We start from the raw sequence: 15,883 nt of genomic DNA, 5'->3' as shown, positions 1-15,883 counted from the left end.
AGACCACATGGCCGCATCAGTAGAGGAAAAAGGCGGAATACAGCAGCTCAGACCAGATTTCTCTTTCAGACTCGTGAGTTTAATAAAGGGAGTTTAGGAGAGTTAACCTTTAGGAAAGAAAGAAAGAAAGAAAAAAAATAAAGTGAGGTCGCTCAGTTGTGTCCAACTCTTTGCGACCCTATGGACTGTAACTTACCAGGCTCCTCTGTCCCTGGGATTATCCAGGCAAGCATACTGGAGTGGGTTTTCATTTCCTTCTCCAGGAGATCTTCCCAACCCAGGGACTGAACCCAGGTCTCCTGCACTGTAAGCAGATGCTTTCCCATCTGAGCCACCAGGGAAGTCCAATCTTTAGGGAGGGGTGCAAGTCTCCCAACCAGAAGTGGGAAGGCTATTTGTTGGGCAGCAAACAGGCAGGTCCACTCGCAGGAAAAGTGAGCTGTTATTGGTAATTTGGGTCAAAGATGAGATTTACCATAAAATTAAGGTAGAGGTAGAAAAAAAAATCTCTGATAGTTTTTAAGCCCTATTGTGGTAGAGACTGACTAGATGTTCATCTGAATAATATCTTCTTCCATGATACATAGAAAAACTACCTTCCTAGCTTCCCTTGAAATTAGAATAGGGCCATATGACCAAGTTCTGGCCAGTGGAAAGTGGGTAAAAGTGGCTATGGAGAGACCAACCAAGAAAGCCATATCTTCCTTACAGGACTGAGATTCAAAAGAAAAACAATCTGTGCTAATCTCTGTCACTACAAGTTTTAGGCTTACTTGTTTTTGCAGCATAATCTCTCCTGCTTTGTTTCATAATCTCATCTGAGTGGGAAAATCTCGCACAAACTCCTAGTAGCTCTTTTACTGATGTCAGGCAAGATCAAAACTGGAAACTCCATTCATTCTTTATGATATGTTCCTATGGCTCCAGAAGTCAGCTTGTATTTAAGAGCTGACTAGATTCGTATCTTGAAAATCCCTCCCCTTAGCAGAGTTTATTTGTAAAAAAAATATGGACTGAGCCTATTGATTTATTTTCATCATTTCCACAGAAATTAATGCAAATTCAAGACGAGGTTGGACTCGATTTCCTGCTGTATGACCGTATGAGAGGAAACGTTATGGGGTCAGTTATGTGAGTCCTTACTTCTTATGTCGGTCGTCAAACCCCTGAGTGCTGTTATTGTGTCATTCAAACATTCGAGAAAATATGGGCAGATGTTGTTAGTCTCGAGGATTATAAAGATGAACAGAGCCTTGTCCTTATAGAGACAACTGCTTATGTGTCATATGAGCTGTAGTAAAGTGTGCGTGGTGTGGTTAGCACAGAAGAGAGCATTGCTAAAGCTGCCTCGAGGATGATTCCACTCTACGCATCACACAGTCATGGTCTGTTCAGGCTGCTGCACCAAATCTCCATAGGCTGGGCGGCTTGTAAACAACAGAGATGCATTTCTCACACTTCTGGAGGCTGGGAAGTCCAGGATCCGTGTGCCGGTCTGCTCGGTGTCTGCTGAGGGCCTGCTTCCTGGTTCTCAGGGGCCACTTGTTTGCTGTATCAGCATTTGGTGCGGGGGTGAGGGAGCACTCAGGAGTCCCTTCTGTAAGGCCAGGGATCCCATTCAAGGGGCTCCACTCCCCTGACTTAATTGCCTCCCAAAGTCTCAAATTAAGATACCATCACACTGGGCATCAGTTTCCACCATATGAATTTTGGGGGGATATAAGCCTTCAGTCTGTAGCACATATATAAAGGCCAATTTAATGATAAGGGTGATGCCAATATTCACTGGCATTAACATGTATCCTTAGTGTAATGCTCTGTTCTGGTCAATCAGAAGGCACTTTGTTTGTATTACAATCTTGGGGAAATGACTGACTATTTATTAATTGGCTCTTATGAGTTTATACAAGCCAGCTCCAGAATACCACTGGCATAATCAGGTAAGGTTCTCCTCATCAATATATCTCAATATAAGAATACTTTTAAAATACCTTTTCCATTTAAGATTGTGTCATCTACTTCTGCTTTATTGATGATGCCAAAGCCTTTGACTGTGTGGATCACAATAAACTGTGGAAAATTCTTCAAGAGATGGAAATACCAGACCACCTGACCTGCCTCTTGAGAAACCTATATGCAGGTCAGGAAGCAACAGTTAGAACTGGACATGGAACAACAGACTGGTTCCAAACCGGGAAAGGAGTATGTGAAGGCTGTATATTGTTACCCTGCTTATTTAACTTCTATGCAGAGTACATCATGAGAAACGCTGGGCTGGATGAAGCACAAGCTGGAATCAAGATTGCTGAGAGAAATATCAATAACCTCAGATATGCAGATGACACCACCCTTATGGCAGAAAGTGAAGAAGAACTAAAGAGTCCTTTGATGAAAGTGAAAGAGGAGAGTGAAAAAGCTGACCTAAAATTCAACATTCAAAAAACTAAGATCATGGCATCTGGTCCCATCACTTCATGACAGATAGATGGAGAAACAATGGAAACAGAGACAGACTTTATTTTGGGGGCTCTAAGATTACTACAGATGATGACTGCAGCCATGAAATTAAAAGACACTTGATTCTTAGAGGAAAAGCGATGACCAAACTAGACAGCATATTAAAAAGCAGACACATTACTTTGCCAACAAAGGTCTGTCTAGTCAAGGCTATGGTTTTTCCAGTGGTCATGTATGGATGTGAAACTTGGACTATAAATAAACCTGAGTGCCAAAGAATTGATGCTTTTGAACTGTGGTGTTGGAGAAGACTCTTGAGAGTCCCTTGGACTGCAAGGAGATCCAACCAGTCCATCCTAAAGGAAATCAGTCCTTGGTGTTAATAGGAAGGACTGATGCTGAAGCTGAAACTCCAGTACTTTGGCCACCTGATGCGAAGAGCTTACTCATTTGAAAAGACCCTGATACTGGGAAAGATTGAGGGCAGGAGGAGAAGGGGACGCCAGAGGATGAGATGGCTGGATGGCATCACCATCTCAATGGACATGAGTTTAAGCAAGCTCCGGGAGCTGGTGATGGACAGGGCTGCTGAGGTGCTGCAGTCCATGGGATCAGGAAGAGTCAGGCAGGACTGAACTGAATGTTTCTTCATTCATGAATTCTTAAATATTATTTTTGTGTTTACTCTTTGCTCAGCCTTAATATAGATGCTGAGGATATACCATAAAACACACCAGAAACGGCTTTTGTCATTGTGGACCTTCTGTTCTAGTGGAGAGTGATGAATAAAATGGATTAAAGGGGAACCTGGGATCTTATGGGAGATGCTACTTTATATGTGATGGGCTTAGAAGTCTTTCATTGGTCAGCTCTCATTTGAACAAGCTTTGAAAGAAGGGATGGGGAAAGCTATGCCTATAAAGAAAAAGACATTCAGGTGCAAAGACCTTGAGTGGGGAGTGTGCTTGGTACGTTTGAAGAAGAGCAAGAAAAGCACTGTGTCCTGATTGAAATGAGTAGGGGATAAAGTGGTAGGAAGTCAGGTAATCAAGGTGTTGGGATTAGGAGGGGGATTCTATGGATAACTAAAACATGTTGAATGCCTTCTCTGCAGCAGTAGTACTGGTAAGAAGTGTGTGTGTGCTGTGCTTAGTCACTCAGTCATGTCTGACTCCTTGTGACCCCGTGGACTGTAGCCCACCAGGTTCCTCTGTCCATGGGATTCTACAGGCAAGAATACTGCAGTGGGTTGCCATGCCCTCCTCCAGGGAATCTTCCCAACCCAGGGATTGAAGCCAGGTTTCCCATATTGCAGGTGGATTCTTCACTGACTGAGCCACCAGGGAAGCCCAAGAATACTGGAGTGGGTAGCCTATCACTTCTCCAGGAGATCTTCCCAACCCAGAAATCAAACCAGGGTCTCCTGCAATGCAGGCAGATTCTTTACCAGCTGAGTTGCCAGGGAAGCCCAATAATTATATAGCCATTTAAAAATTTAATCCTTTCAAAGCTATGAGGGAGTTCATTTCCCATCCTTTACTAATGATTAATTTGAGGCTTATAGTAGTGTTTTAGTTTGGGTTACTCTATAAGTAAACCCTGAAACAGGATCTGAGTGCAAGTCGTTTATTTGAGAGATGATTCTTGAAGATGCCAACAGGAAGCTGGGGAAGCCAGTCAGAGAAGGGAAGAAAACAGAAAATGATGTTATCAAGGCAACTGCACCCATGGGCAACTGAAGCTCAACCCATGGGGTAGGGGTGGACTCTAAAAGCAGAGAAAGCATACGCCTCTCAGAGCCGTCATATCAGAAGGGCAATATTTGTAGTCCAAACTTCCATCCGTCAAGGTTGGGGCTGCACCCCAAAGGGCACTGATTCTCTGGCTGTTGGGCTTTGTACTTTTGGGAAATTCTTTGGGTCACTGGAGAAAGCCTTTAGACAAAGATGTTCAGGGGTTAGCAGTTGGAAGTTGGCCCAAGGTATGCAAAGCACATGTAGGTGCAGACATGAGTGAGACACAGACAGGGTCTGTCCCAGGCTGCTAGGCAACTAGCGTTTTGCAGAATCTGGATTTTCTCATAAACCCGTGTGGTGCTGGAGGATGAACTTAAAACATCGGTGGAATCTCCATAAGGCTTATTTCTGTGTCACATGGAAGGTTCAGTTCAGTTCAGTTCAGTCCCTCAGTCGTGTCCGACTCTTTGCGACACCATGAATCACAGCATGCCAGGCCTCCCTGTCCATCACCAACTCTCGGAGTTGACTCAGACTCACGTCCATCGAGTCAGTGATGCCATCCAGCCATCTCATCCTCTGTCGTCCCCTCCTCCTCCTGGCCCCAATCCCTCCCAGCATCAGAGTCTTTTCCAATGAGTAAACTCTTCACATGAGGTGGCCAAAGGTTAACCCACTTTATTTAATAGAGGTCAATACAGTCCCATGGTTTTGAACTCTAGTAAAAATTCACAAGTATTCCAATTTGCTTTTTCCTCTTTACTTTTTAAGTTAATTTTTAAATGGGCATATAGTGGATTTATAATGTTGCTTTAATTTCTTCTGTATAGCAAAGTGATTCAGTTATACACACACACACACACACACACATATATATACTGCTGCTGCTAAGTCGCTTCAGTCGCGTCTGACTCTGCGACCCCATAGACAGCAGCCCACCAGGCTCCTCTGTCCCTGGGATTCTCCAGGCAAGAATATTGGAGTGGGTTGCCATTTCCTTCTCCAATATATATATACATTCTCTTGTAAATATCCTTTTCCATTATAGTTTATCATAGGATATTAAATATAGTTCCCTGTACTCCACAGTAGGACTTTGTTACTTGTCCACTCTGTATGTAAAAGCTTGTATCTGCTAGCCCCAACTTTCCACTGCATCCCTCCGCCAGTGCCTTCCCTCTTGGAAACCACCAGCTTGTCCAGTGTGTGGTTTTGTTTCTGTTGCATAGATAGGCTCACTTGTGTCACGTTTAGATTCCACACGTAAGTGACACCGTGTGGTGTTTGTCTTTCTCTGGCTGGCCTACTTCACTCAGTATCATAATCTGTAGTTGCTTCCATGTCACTGCACGTGGCATTATTTCATTCTTTTTGATGGCTGAGTAGTATTCCATTATATATATATGCACACACATATATGTATATATATACATATACATTATATGTGCATATATACTATACATATATACAATATATATGTATAGTATACACACCACATCTCCTTTGTCTGTTCCTCTGCTAGTGAACATTTAAGCTTTAAGCTGTTTCCATATCTTGGCTATAGTGCTGCCATAGACACAGGAGTGCCCGTATATGTTTGAATTGTAGTTTTCTCTGGACACTTGCCCAGAAGTAGGATTGCTGAATCATATGGTAATTCTTATTTTAGTTTTCTGAGGAACCTCCATAATGTTTTCCGCAGTGGGTGTGCAAACTTACATTCCCACCAACAGTGTAGGAAGATCCCTCTCTCTCCATCCCCTCTCCAGTGTTTGTTACTTGTAGACTTTTTAATGAGGGCCATCTGACCAGTGTGAAGTGGTACCTCATTGTAGTTTTGATTTGCTTTCTCTAATAATTCCAATTTGTTTCCTCCAACAACCCCAAAATGTGACCAAGAAGAATCATGAATTTTATTCCACATGATCGTAGCTATAAAGACCATTGAAAAGGTGCCAGCAAGGAGATTTTCATGAAGTCTAAAGCCACAGGTGTCTAAATCTAGGATCAGAGATGTGCCCCTAGGCCTGGTGCCAAAGAGAACAGACGGAGTTACTTGGCACCCTCGAAGATTAAACGTGGTTCCTCCTTCTCTGAACTGTGATGGCCAATAAGATGAGGGATGCTCTCATGTGAGAGTACTCAATGCTGTGAGAAAAAGAAGGCTTCGAATATCATGTTAAAAGAGAACGCTGTGGCATTCTCAGTGAAGTGCCTGTCCAAGCGATCTCACCGTGTACACATATAAATAGACACAAAGCCGCTCTGGCTTGCAGGGAACAGCCTGTGTGCCTGCAGTCTCCCTGCTCATCTGAACATGACACTTAGAAAAAAGAGATGGGAAGTAGAAGTGACTGGAGAAAGCCCTTGGGTGATGCCCATCCGTGTGCTCCAGGAAACCCTGCTGTCCTGAAAGGTAGTCACCAGGCTTCCAGAGGAAATTGTACTGGGAGTGTGCTACAGAAGGCTTTGCATAAATTAAGTGAAACACAACCATTCCTAGACCTGAGAGATCACATTGTTTTCCTCTCCAATCTCCAGTTAGATTATTTATTTGAAATGGTATCAAACATGCCTGTCCCTAGGCAAGGAGTAAAATAGCAATTTTGAGGCTGAGCATAAGGGAAAGAGAACAAAAGATTAAAGCAATCAAAATAAAACGGGGCATGTTTTGGGGAAAAAAAATGCTAAAGCATGGCAAAAATAATCCCATTCTTTGCTGCTACATAAAGAGCCAACATTCAATCAATAAACGTTAAGGGCATGTTTAAGACGAGTGCTGTTCTTGGGTGCAGAAAAATGGATATGATGGCACAGAAAGCCATGATCAAAACCAATGGTTTCTAACCATTTTTAAGCAGCAGAATGCTTTTATTCAAATGTAATTGTACATGGAGTTCAATTGATAAAGCAGATAAAAATGCAGCTGCTCCAATAGAGTAAGGGGAGTCCAAGGGCACTGTACCTCTGCCTCGCCTTTTTTCTCCTGCAGCTGCTCCTGTAGCCCTGCCAGGGAATCCTTGCACTCTGCAAAATGGAATTTGAAAAGCAAATATTGGAATGTTGCAGCTTCTATCCATTTCCACTTTCACAGATATTACACACTATTAGCTCCTTTTAAACTGCTAGACATACACTGATAAAGTTGCCAATCTTTCTCCTTTCTTGTGTTCATGATTTTGCAGAATGCAAATTGAGCCGAAAGATGAGCCAATAAAAGTATGGGATTTGAAACCAGCTCATCTCACACCTCCTGGTGTCCCTGCGGGACTGGCAGGAGCCAGTGTGTGTGAACGATGTGTGATAGTCACACCAGTAATAACATTCTTGCCTGACCTCAGGAGCTAGTTTATTTGAACTTCTTGTCACTTCTCAGATCCTCGACCTTGGGACTGTTGGTAATTTGCATTGCTTCTACAGAATAAGTCAGATATGTTTAGTATTTATCTTGAGGAGGTCTGAGACCTTAGGTGAACCCTCTATCTAGTTCGCTGGAATGATTAATTCATAGATCCTAAAGCTAAAGGGTGCTTTCTGTGCCCTGTCTGCCTCGTTCTTTGAAATGCAGCAGGATGGTTTAATGGCTTAAATGCACTAGTGATGAAGGGATGAGGAGGGTTCAGGGCTTCTGGTCCCATGAGGGGCTCTAGGCACAGAATCAAAAAGGGCTGTTTAACCCCTGCTCAAGCCATAACCGGAATGGAGAGGTCCACGGCCCTGTAATTTAAATCGTCACCGGTCTCCAGTGAGGAGGATAAGGTGGGTCTGCGTTGCTCTGTGTGGATGATCTGAGGGGCGAGAAGGCAGCCTGTGAGGTACTTTTTGCTAAAAGAGAAACAGCCGTGAGAGCAGGGGTCAGGGGAATTACATAAAGTCAAACTCCTAAGCCTTTCCTACCTGCAACCTGCTTTCTTACATGTAAAGTGAGAACAAGAATAAGTACAAAGCTAGATTCGGTTATTTACTCAAGTTAGTCACACTTTTTACCACCTTCATGGGAGGAATAAAATTTCCTATCACACTGATGGGTTTAGCTATACAACTGGACTGCCCTCATGGTGAGGAAAGATTGAGGGAGAAGGAGAAGGGGACGACAGAGGATGAGATGGCTGGATGGCATCACCGACTCAATGGACATGGGTTGGGTGCACTCCAGGAGTTGGTGATGGACGGGGAGGCCTGGCGTGCTGCGGTTCATGGGGTTGCAAAGAGTCGGACACGACTGAGCGACTGAACTGAGCTGGGCTGAACACGCTGGGCGCCGTGCACCTCACTGCAGTTGGTGCTGTGCTTGGCCACGTAACTTGCACAGCTCATGGGATATCGGTAGGCAGCGTGCAGTAGTAGTTAAGCATATGCTTGCCGTGAGAAATCCGTGCTCTGTCTGCTAGCTAAACAGGAGAGGCTTGTGGAACAGCTTGCAGCCTATGCAACCAACCCGCTGCTGAACCACAGGTAAATGAGCGAGTGTATTCTGAAGGCCCTGAGTTCTAAGGTACTTTGTTACACAGCATTGGCTAACCAGGACACTTACGTTTTTACAAGGATTAAGAGAGAGCGCATACCAAATCCTTAGTATGCGCCCCAGTAAGCAAACAGTGACCAATGAGGAAGCCCTGCTCTCATAAACAAGGCTCACGTTAGTATTGGGGTCAATATTTTTTCCTTCAAATTTTGCTGATGAGTAAATGAGTATCCTAGTCTTATTCCGGTAGGAAAATTCACGACAGAAAGTTCTTTTCACACTGCAAGGCACGCTCCTTTCTGTCCTGCCCCATCCTTCAAATTCTCTCATATCCCATGTGGAACACTGACAAGGGGACAGAGTTAAACTCTCCTTGTGACTTTGTTTCTTTTGAAAAGAGAACTTTTTGTGGCAATCAATGAAAACGGAAGGCTTTCCAAGAGCCTTTTTGGGTATGCAGTGCTAAGGACACGGAAGCTTGTGCCTCTGCCCCTGGCTTCCCATAGCCTGGGGAGCCTCACCTCCCTGCATCACACTTCTCTGATTTGCATAATGGGGCTGATTATAATTGCCAACCTCACAGGATTGTTGTGCGAATTAACTAACGTTGTAAAGTGCTTAGAGGTCCATAGATGAAAGGTGCTCTATAAGCCTATTATTATGTCATCAAAAATGAAATTCCAATAAGATTACACTTTCATTTAAATTTCCATTAATTTTGTCATCATTCTAGATGAATTCTCCCTGGTTTTCTAGAGCAAAAATAAATAAATAAGTAGGAGAAAAGGATGATATGTTAAAATATGAAGCATTCATATGGAAAGGAAATTAGCTAGAAAAGCCTAACACTTAAAAGTGATTTTTAAATTATTATCCTTTAATGAATCCTGACCATGTAATCAATATTATGTAAAACCCAGATATGGTCTCTGAGTTTACAAACTAAATTATGAGCCTGACCAATTAAATAGCTAACACTTCCTATTTCGAGTGTGTGGGGATGAATCTATATAAAGACCTCTAACTCAACTTGCTTTTAAATTGGACTTCTCGATAGCATCAAAAGATTAAGCAAGATCATGAGAGTATATAAAAAGTACATTTATGAGAATTCTATTCTGAGTCTGGTATTGTCTCGTATTCTGAAATGATATTGATAGTCGGTGTGGTGACCTGTAGGCAATTAGCACCATAAAGTTTGAGTATAAACTTTCTCATCAAACTGGGAAATGCTAAAATTTCAAACATCTGGTTTAATGTCTTCATTTTACAGATACGAAAACAGACCCTCGGAGTCTTTAAATAATTCACACAAAGTCACATGGCTAGAAGTTGGTGGATATGGACCGCCAAAGGCACTATTCAATGCTGATTTGAAGACAGCTATTTATAGCTATGAACAAGGGAGTTAGTTTCTTACCCATGTTTTAATGTGAATTATTTCTTCCAGGCATCAAAGGGACCTTATATGGATATTTCCAAGCCTCATTGTTCATTGAATAAGTTTCTTGTATTAATGCTAGTAAAATGTCTGCATTCATTGACCAAATACTGATTTAAGAAAACTTAACTTTATTGGGTAACCTAAACACACACAAATGAGCCCTTTTTCCAGGATTGTTGACAAGAGATGGCAGATGCGATGTTGGATTCTGTTTTCTTCTTTGGAAATCTGGGGAGTAGATTGCATATCATCCAGTCCCCCAGCTCTAAATGCCTAAGCCTCTAAGATCCAGGTTCATTAGAAGTGGTGAATGGTATCAGATCCTACGCTTGTAACAAGGAGAGTTCATTGGATTCCACTGAACTTTAATGGCAGTTGAAAGAGATGGATGTTGTTGCTTCATTTTCCATTAGACAGATGCTATATACAGATAACAAGGGAAAAGTCTATTTAGAAGCCTAATGCACACTTATTTCTTAGGTTGTCTCATGCTGCTGATGTCTGAAGATGCAAATTTTCTTTTTTAAATTGGGAGTGAGGGTAGCGGCACCAAGTCCAAGTAAACTTCACTGGTTATGGATGGGGGAGATTACATTTCATGGGAGGAGTGCAGAACTGCCAAAAGAGGGCTGAAAGACAAATGCCTGCCTTAAATATTGAGACAGAGATAGATGGACTGCAGGGAGCAGGCTCAGAACACGGCAGCGAAGCCTCTCATTGCTGGGAGCTGCATTCCTTCTGTAGGTCTGGTTCCTCCTTCTTCTCTGCTGCCAGCTTTATCCACAGATTCACTTTCTGTGTCTAAGACATGGAGAATGTCGGTTGCCTAACATTAAGGAGAATCCTCATGGGAACTTACTCACTCGTTCACCCATTCACGTCTTTCGGGGCACTTCTTACTCTGGGAGGCATTGTGAGAGCTGGTGTCGTGTCTAATACTATTGCTCATTTCTACACCATGCTTCTGATGTGTCACATACTGTGCAGTATGTAGTTACTATAACTGTACAATGTTGTAATTGTATAATTATGTTATCCTCATTTGACAAATGAGGGAAGTAAAACATGTACTCACCATGTTTTTTTATCTTCTGTATCTTATGACATTTTGACATCTTAAAAATCTTGCCTCCCCTCCTCAGGGTAGCCAATTTTCAGAGACAGAAAAGGCCTCAGCCAGGAGTGGGCTTGTCATGAAGTGAAGAGAAAGTCACTCAGTTATGTCCACCTCTTTGTGACCCTGTGGACTGTAGCCTGCCAGGCCCCTCTGTCCATGGGGATTCTCCAGGCAAGGATACTGGAGTGGGTTGCCATGCCCTCCTCCAGGGGATCTTCCCGACCCAGGGATCGAACCCATGCCTCCTGTGTCTCCTACATTGCAGGTGGATTCTTTACCACTGGGCCACTGGAGAAGCCCAAGCTAGCCAGTCCTAAAATATTCATGCTGAGCTGCCTCGCCGTTCCCACAGAAACTCAGATAAAAGCTCTGATTGAGGTTTATCCCCTCACTCCTCTTTAGCTTCAATCCGGTGCCTCCTGCGTGGCCCTCAGGGGCCTGTCCTGCCTCTTGTTTCTTGCAATGGTACCAACTTCTCCATGTTGACACTCAGTCATTGTTATAGACTAAGCCTCAGGTACCATTCAAGCATAAAGCTGATAAGGTGAAGAGGGGTGGGCTTGGGCTGTCGACTCCAGAGTCTGTGCTTTTAACATATGTGCTGCTGCATCTCTTCAGTCATGTCCAACCCTGTGCGACCTTGACCTAAACAAGATCCTTCTCGCGAAGGCTCACAGTGCGATGGGGAACAGTTAGAAGGCAACAGTGATAAGGGAACACGACGCACGCACGTCTGTGCCGCTGTGGCTAGCTCACTCAGTGATACTGTCAGTGAGGAAACAAGGTATATCTTGCTTTAATTAGGATTTGGTTAGGCTTTGTGTAGAACTTGCTGCTTGGTTTGGTACAAGACATACTTAAGTGCCCACACTGCGCTGGTGCTTTCTCGGTTACTGCAGATCCAGAAAGGGGCAGGGTTGGAACTCACGACTGAGGAGCAGAGTGGAGAGTAGAGGCGAAAGAAAAGGAAGACAGCAAAGGCAGAGGCGCCTGAACGAATGACCATAGTGAGGAGCAGCAGGCGCGGCACAGCGGCCGTCAACCGATGGGTCGTCAACCCGGTTCTGAAGAGTAAGTGGGGCACGTGAGCTGCAAAATCAGTGTGAAAAATCGTAGCTTTGGGAATTTTTCTGGGAGATGACACGAGGCAGTGGGGGAGGCATACAGAGTGTGGAGGCTCACTTGGTTGGAAGGATCAGAATTTGCAAGGATTTTGAGACAAGTCATTAGGCACGACCCATGAACTGGTTTGTGTCCTTGAAGCCGCTGGCCGTGCTGACCATCATATGTGAGGCCATATTATACTCATGCTTTCAAGCCTGGGTCACAAACCTTACTGTATGCCAACGAGGAGCAGGTCCCAGAAGTAAAGAGAGTGGCAATTTTAGGAACTCAGTACCTCTGCATTCAAATCCTGGCTTTCTAACTCACTCGCCATGGGATTTTGGGGAAAGTTACTTAACATCTGTATAGTTCAATGGAGGCAATTTCACTTAAGTATACAAAGTGCCTAATACACAGTTAGGAAAAAGAGTTTTCTTTTATGTTCTGGACCTCTCTGGGCCCCTTAACCAAAAGATGTGTACGTGTGTCAAATTCTCAAGAAGACTACATGAATTCTAAGAATACTGCAAAGGCCATGATAGTGAGACCCCACCTTGGTGTTTGTCCGTACCCCCGACAGAGGGACAAAAATGAGCTGAACCGATGTTCTGCCTTCCTCATCCCTGACTAACCTCTTAGCGTTATTCCTTTCTTGGATGAGCCTTAAGCATGAGGCCATTTGTGAATTTTTGGACTATGAGGGGCTATGAGGGTGCATTGGTGAAACATCACTTCTAAGAAGCAAGGATAACACACGAAAAGCAGGATTATGGATAAACGGGTGAGTGATTTGCTTTTCTTTTGCAGTTCCTCTTTTCCATTTGTACAATGCCTCATCAGCAAAAGACCAGGCCCCTCCATGTCCTGTGTCTGCCCGCTGGTTGCTGCGGGGGATTTCCCTAGAGGAGGCACGGGCACCATTTCACGCGTGTCTGCCACGTGCCGTGCGTCCAGGGCACTCAGTGTAAACGTCTGTCTCAGTGGTGTTGGTTCTAGGCTTGCTAACCACTGACTGGTACATTTGAACTCGGCTCTTCTGGGCTTCCCTCTTGTCGATGTTATGAACGACGTGGACCACTGGATTCGCCGTCAATACGAACCTCCTTATATTAGCCACCCAGTCATCATTTGACCTCATGTTCTGGAGCCTCAGAAGCCGATTCATTGTGAATGAGCAGAAGGAATGCAATGCCGTGCTTCTTGATGCCTCTCTCTCCAGAGTTCCACAAGGAAAGATCTGAAGTCAGACTCTAAATTACATCCTGACTCCCTCCCATATTAGTCTGATGACTTCAAGATAAGCAACAATTTCTGTGGAACTCAGGTTCCTCAGACATAAGACTGCTGACCTCGTAACTTGTTGGGGTTGTTAAATGAGATAATGTTTAGCCCCGTGTATGGTATGTAGTCAGTATACGGGAGAGCGTGGTGAGGGAATTCCCTAGTGGTCTAGTGGTTCAGTTCAGTTCAGTTACTCAGTCGTGTCCAACTCTTTGCGACCCCATGAATCGCAGCACGCCAGGCCTCCCTGTCCATCACCAACTCCCAGAGTTCACTGAGACTCACGTCCATCGAGTCAGTGATGCCATCCAGCCATCTCATCTTCTGTCGTCCCCTTCTCCTCCTGCCCCCAATCCCTCCCAGCATCCGAGTCTTTTTCCAATGAGTCAACTCTTTGCATGAGGTGGCCAAAGTATTGGAGTTTCAGCTTTAGCATCATTCCTTCCAAATAACACCCAGGACTGTTCTCCTTTAGGATGGACTGGTTGGATCTCCTTGCAGTCCAAGTGACTCTCAAGAGTCTTCTCCAACACCACAGTTCAAAAGCATCAATTCTTCGGCGCTCAGCCTTCTTCACAGTCCAACTCTCACATCCACACATGACCACAGGAAAAACCATAGCCTTGACTAGATGGACCTTTGTTGGCTAGTGGTTAGGACCTGCATTTTCGCTCAAATAATCAAGTTGTCCTGTGATGCACAGTTCAGCAACCACTAACCTCATGTGGTTATTTGCATTTAAATTGGTTTGAATCTAGACAGACCGGTTCCTCAGTTGCACCAGCCTTATTTTAAGTGCTCTGTAGTCGTCCGTGGCTAGTGGCTGCTGGTACTGGATAACATTTCCACCTTCACAGAATGTTCTGTTGGATTGGGCTGACAATGACATTGCTGTTGAACTCTAAAAATATCGTAAAAGAAAATGTGCAATGCACCACATACTTAGAAAAAAAACAAACATCTCATTTGTGTGTTCTATGGGGGTTTTCAACCCAAAGAAATATCCCAAATGCCCACCCTCAGCATGTGTAAAATGTGTAAACCTTTGGAAACAATTAGCACATACGCTGCTCCTCTCCACATTGTCTGGAGCTGTTTCTCCCCGCCCCTCCTCCACATTCAATATCTGTCTGATGGAGTTACGTTCCATATGTGATATTGTTACAGGTGCAAAATTGTTTCTTTCAATCCTGAATGCGGCCGCACATGTGCGGCAGTAGCTCTGAAGGCCAGCACACGATTACCGCCGATCCAGGCCTCTCTCTCAGTCTGTGGGTCAACAGCGTTCTTCTTTGCTTGCTAATGCTTTATTGTCTCTTAGTATACATTGGAATAATAATGGTAATTTATGCAGATATTTTGTATGCATAGCAAATAATGAGAAACACCTGCAGAAATTTCCCTCCTTCTCCGAGTTCAGCAACTAATTATATTTTTAAATAATGGCTACCATTGAACACAATTATCCAAATCACTTTAAGTAATGGAATCTTTTTAAGGTGTTTTTGAAAATTTTAGCACAGTTTTTAAACACTCATTTTTATCTAGAAGATGGGAGGGGAACAAAAAAGGCTAGTGGGCGGCTTACTCACCCAAAAAGCAGTCTCTGCCAAGGACGGATCCATCTTCTAGTCTCCCCTGGGTACTGATCTGGCTCCCAAGGCTCTGACTTGTGGTGAAAATCAGATTTCTCTAGAGTTCAGCTGGTTGGTTTGGGCGGCTTGTTCTGCCTTCCCTTCTTCCTTTCTTGATGCGATATGAAAATAATTAGATTACCCCTAAACTTTTTCTTTTAAAAAGCGCAAATTGCCACGTGATTTTCCAATAGTTTGAGGGGAGAAGCACCCACTGGGGAGTCAGATGTGTGGCTTCCTCTGCTCTCTGAGTCTCAGTTTCCTCTTTTGGAAGACTGAGGCAGAGCACTTCCGAAAGGCTCCCTGACCCTGAGAAGTACTAGCCTGTGGCACCCATGGGCCCTGAAGCCCAGCATCAGGGATCAAGTTCCCCAAGACAATCTGGAAAATAATAGCAGTGGTTGGCTGACAGCAAGACTGGGAGGAAGTACACGCTTTCTCCCCATATGAGCCACAGACTGTGGTCTTAACTAGAGCAAGTTCCAGACATTTTTTGATCTCTCTCTCTATATATATAATCGATATAAGCATGCGTGCGTGTAAGTTGCTTCAGCTGTGTCTGACTCTTTGCAACCCTTTGGACTGTAGCCCACCAGGCTTCTCTGCCCAAGGAATTTCAAAGAGAAATATACCCTGCCAAGCTCC

This window comes from Bubalus bubalis, chromosome 1 (genome assembly GCF_019923935.1).
Source record: "Bubalus bubalis isolate 160015118507 breed Murrah chromosome 1, NDDB_SH_1, whole genome shotgun sequence".
NCBI lineage: Eukaryota > Metazoa > Chordata > Mammalia > Artiodactyla > Bovidae > Bubalus > Bubalus bubalis.
This window is presented reverse-complemented; position numbering follows the sequence as displayed.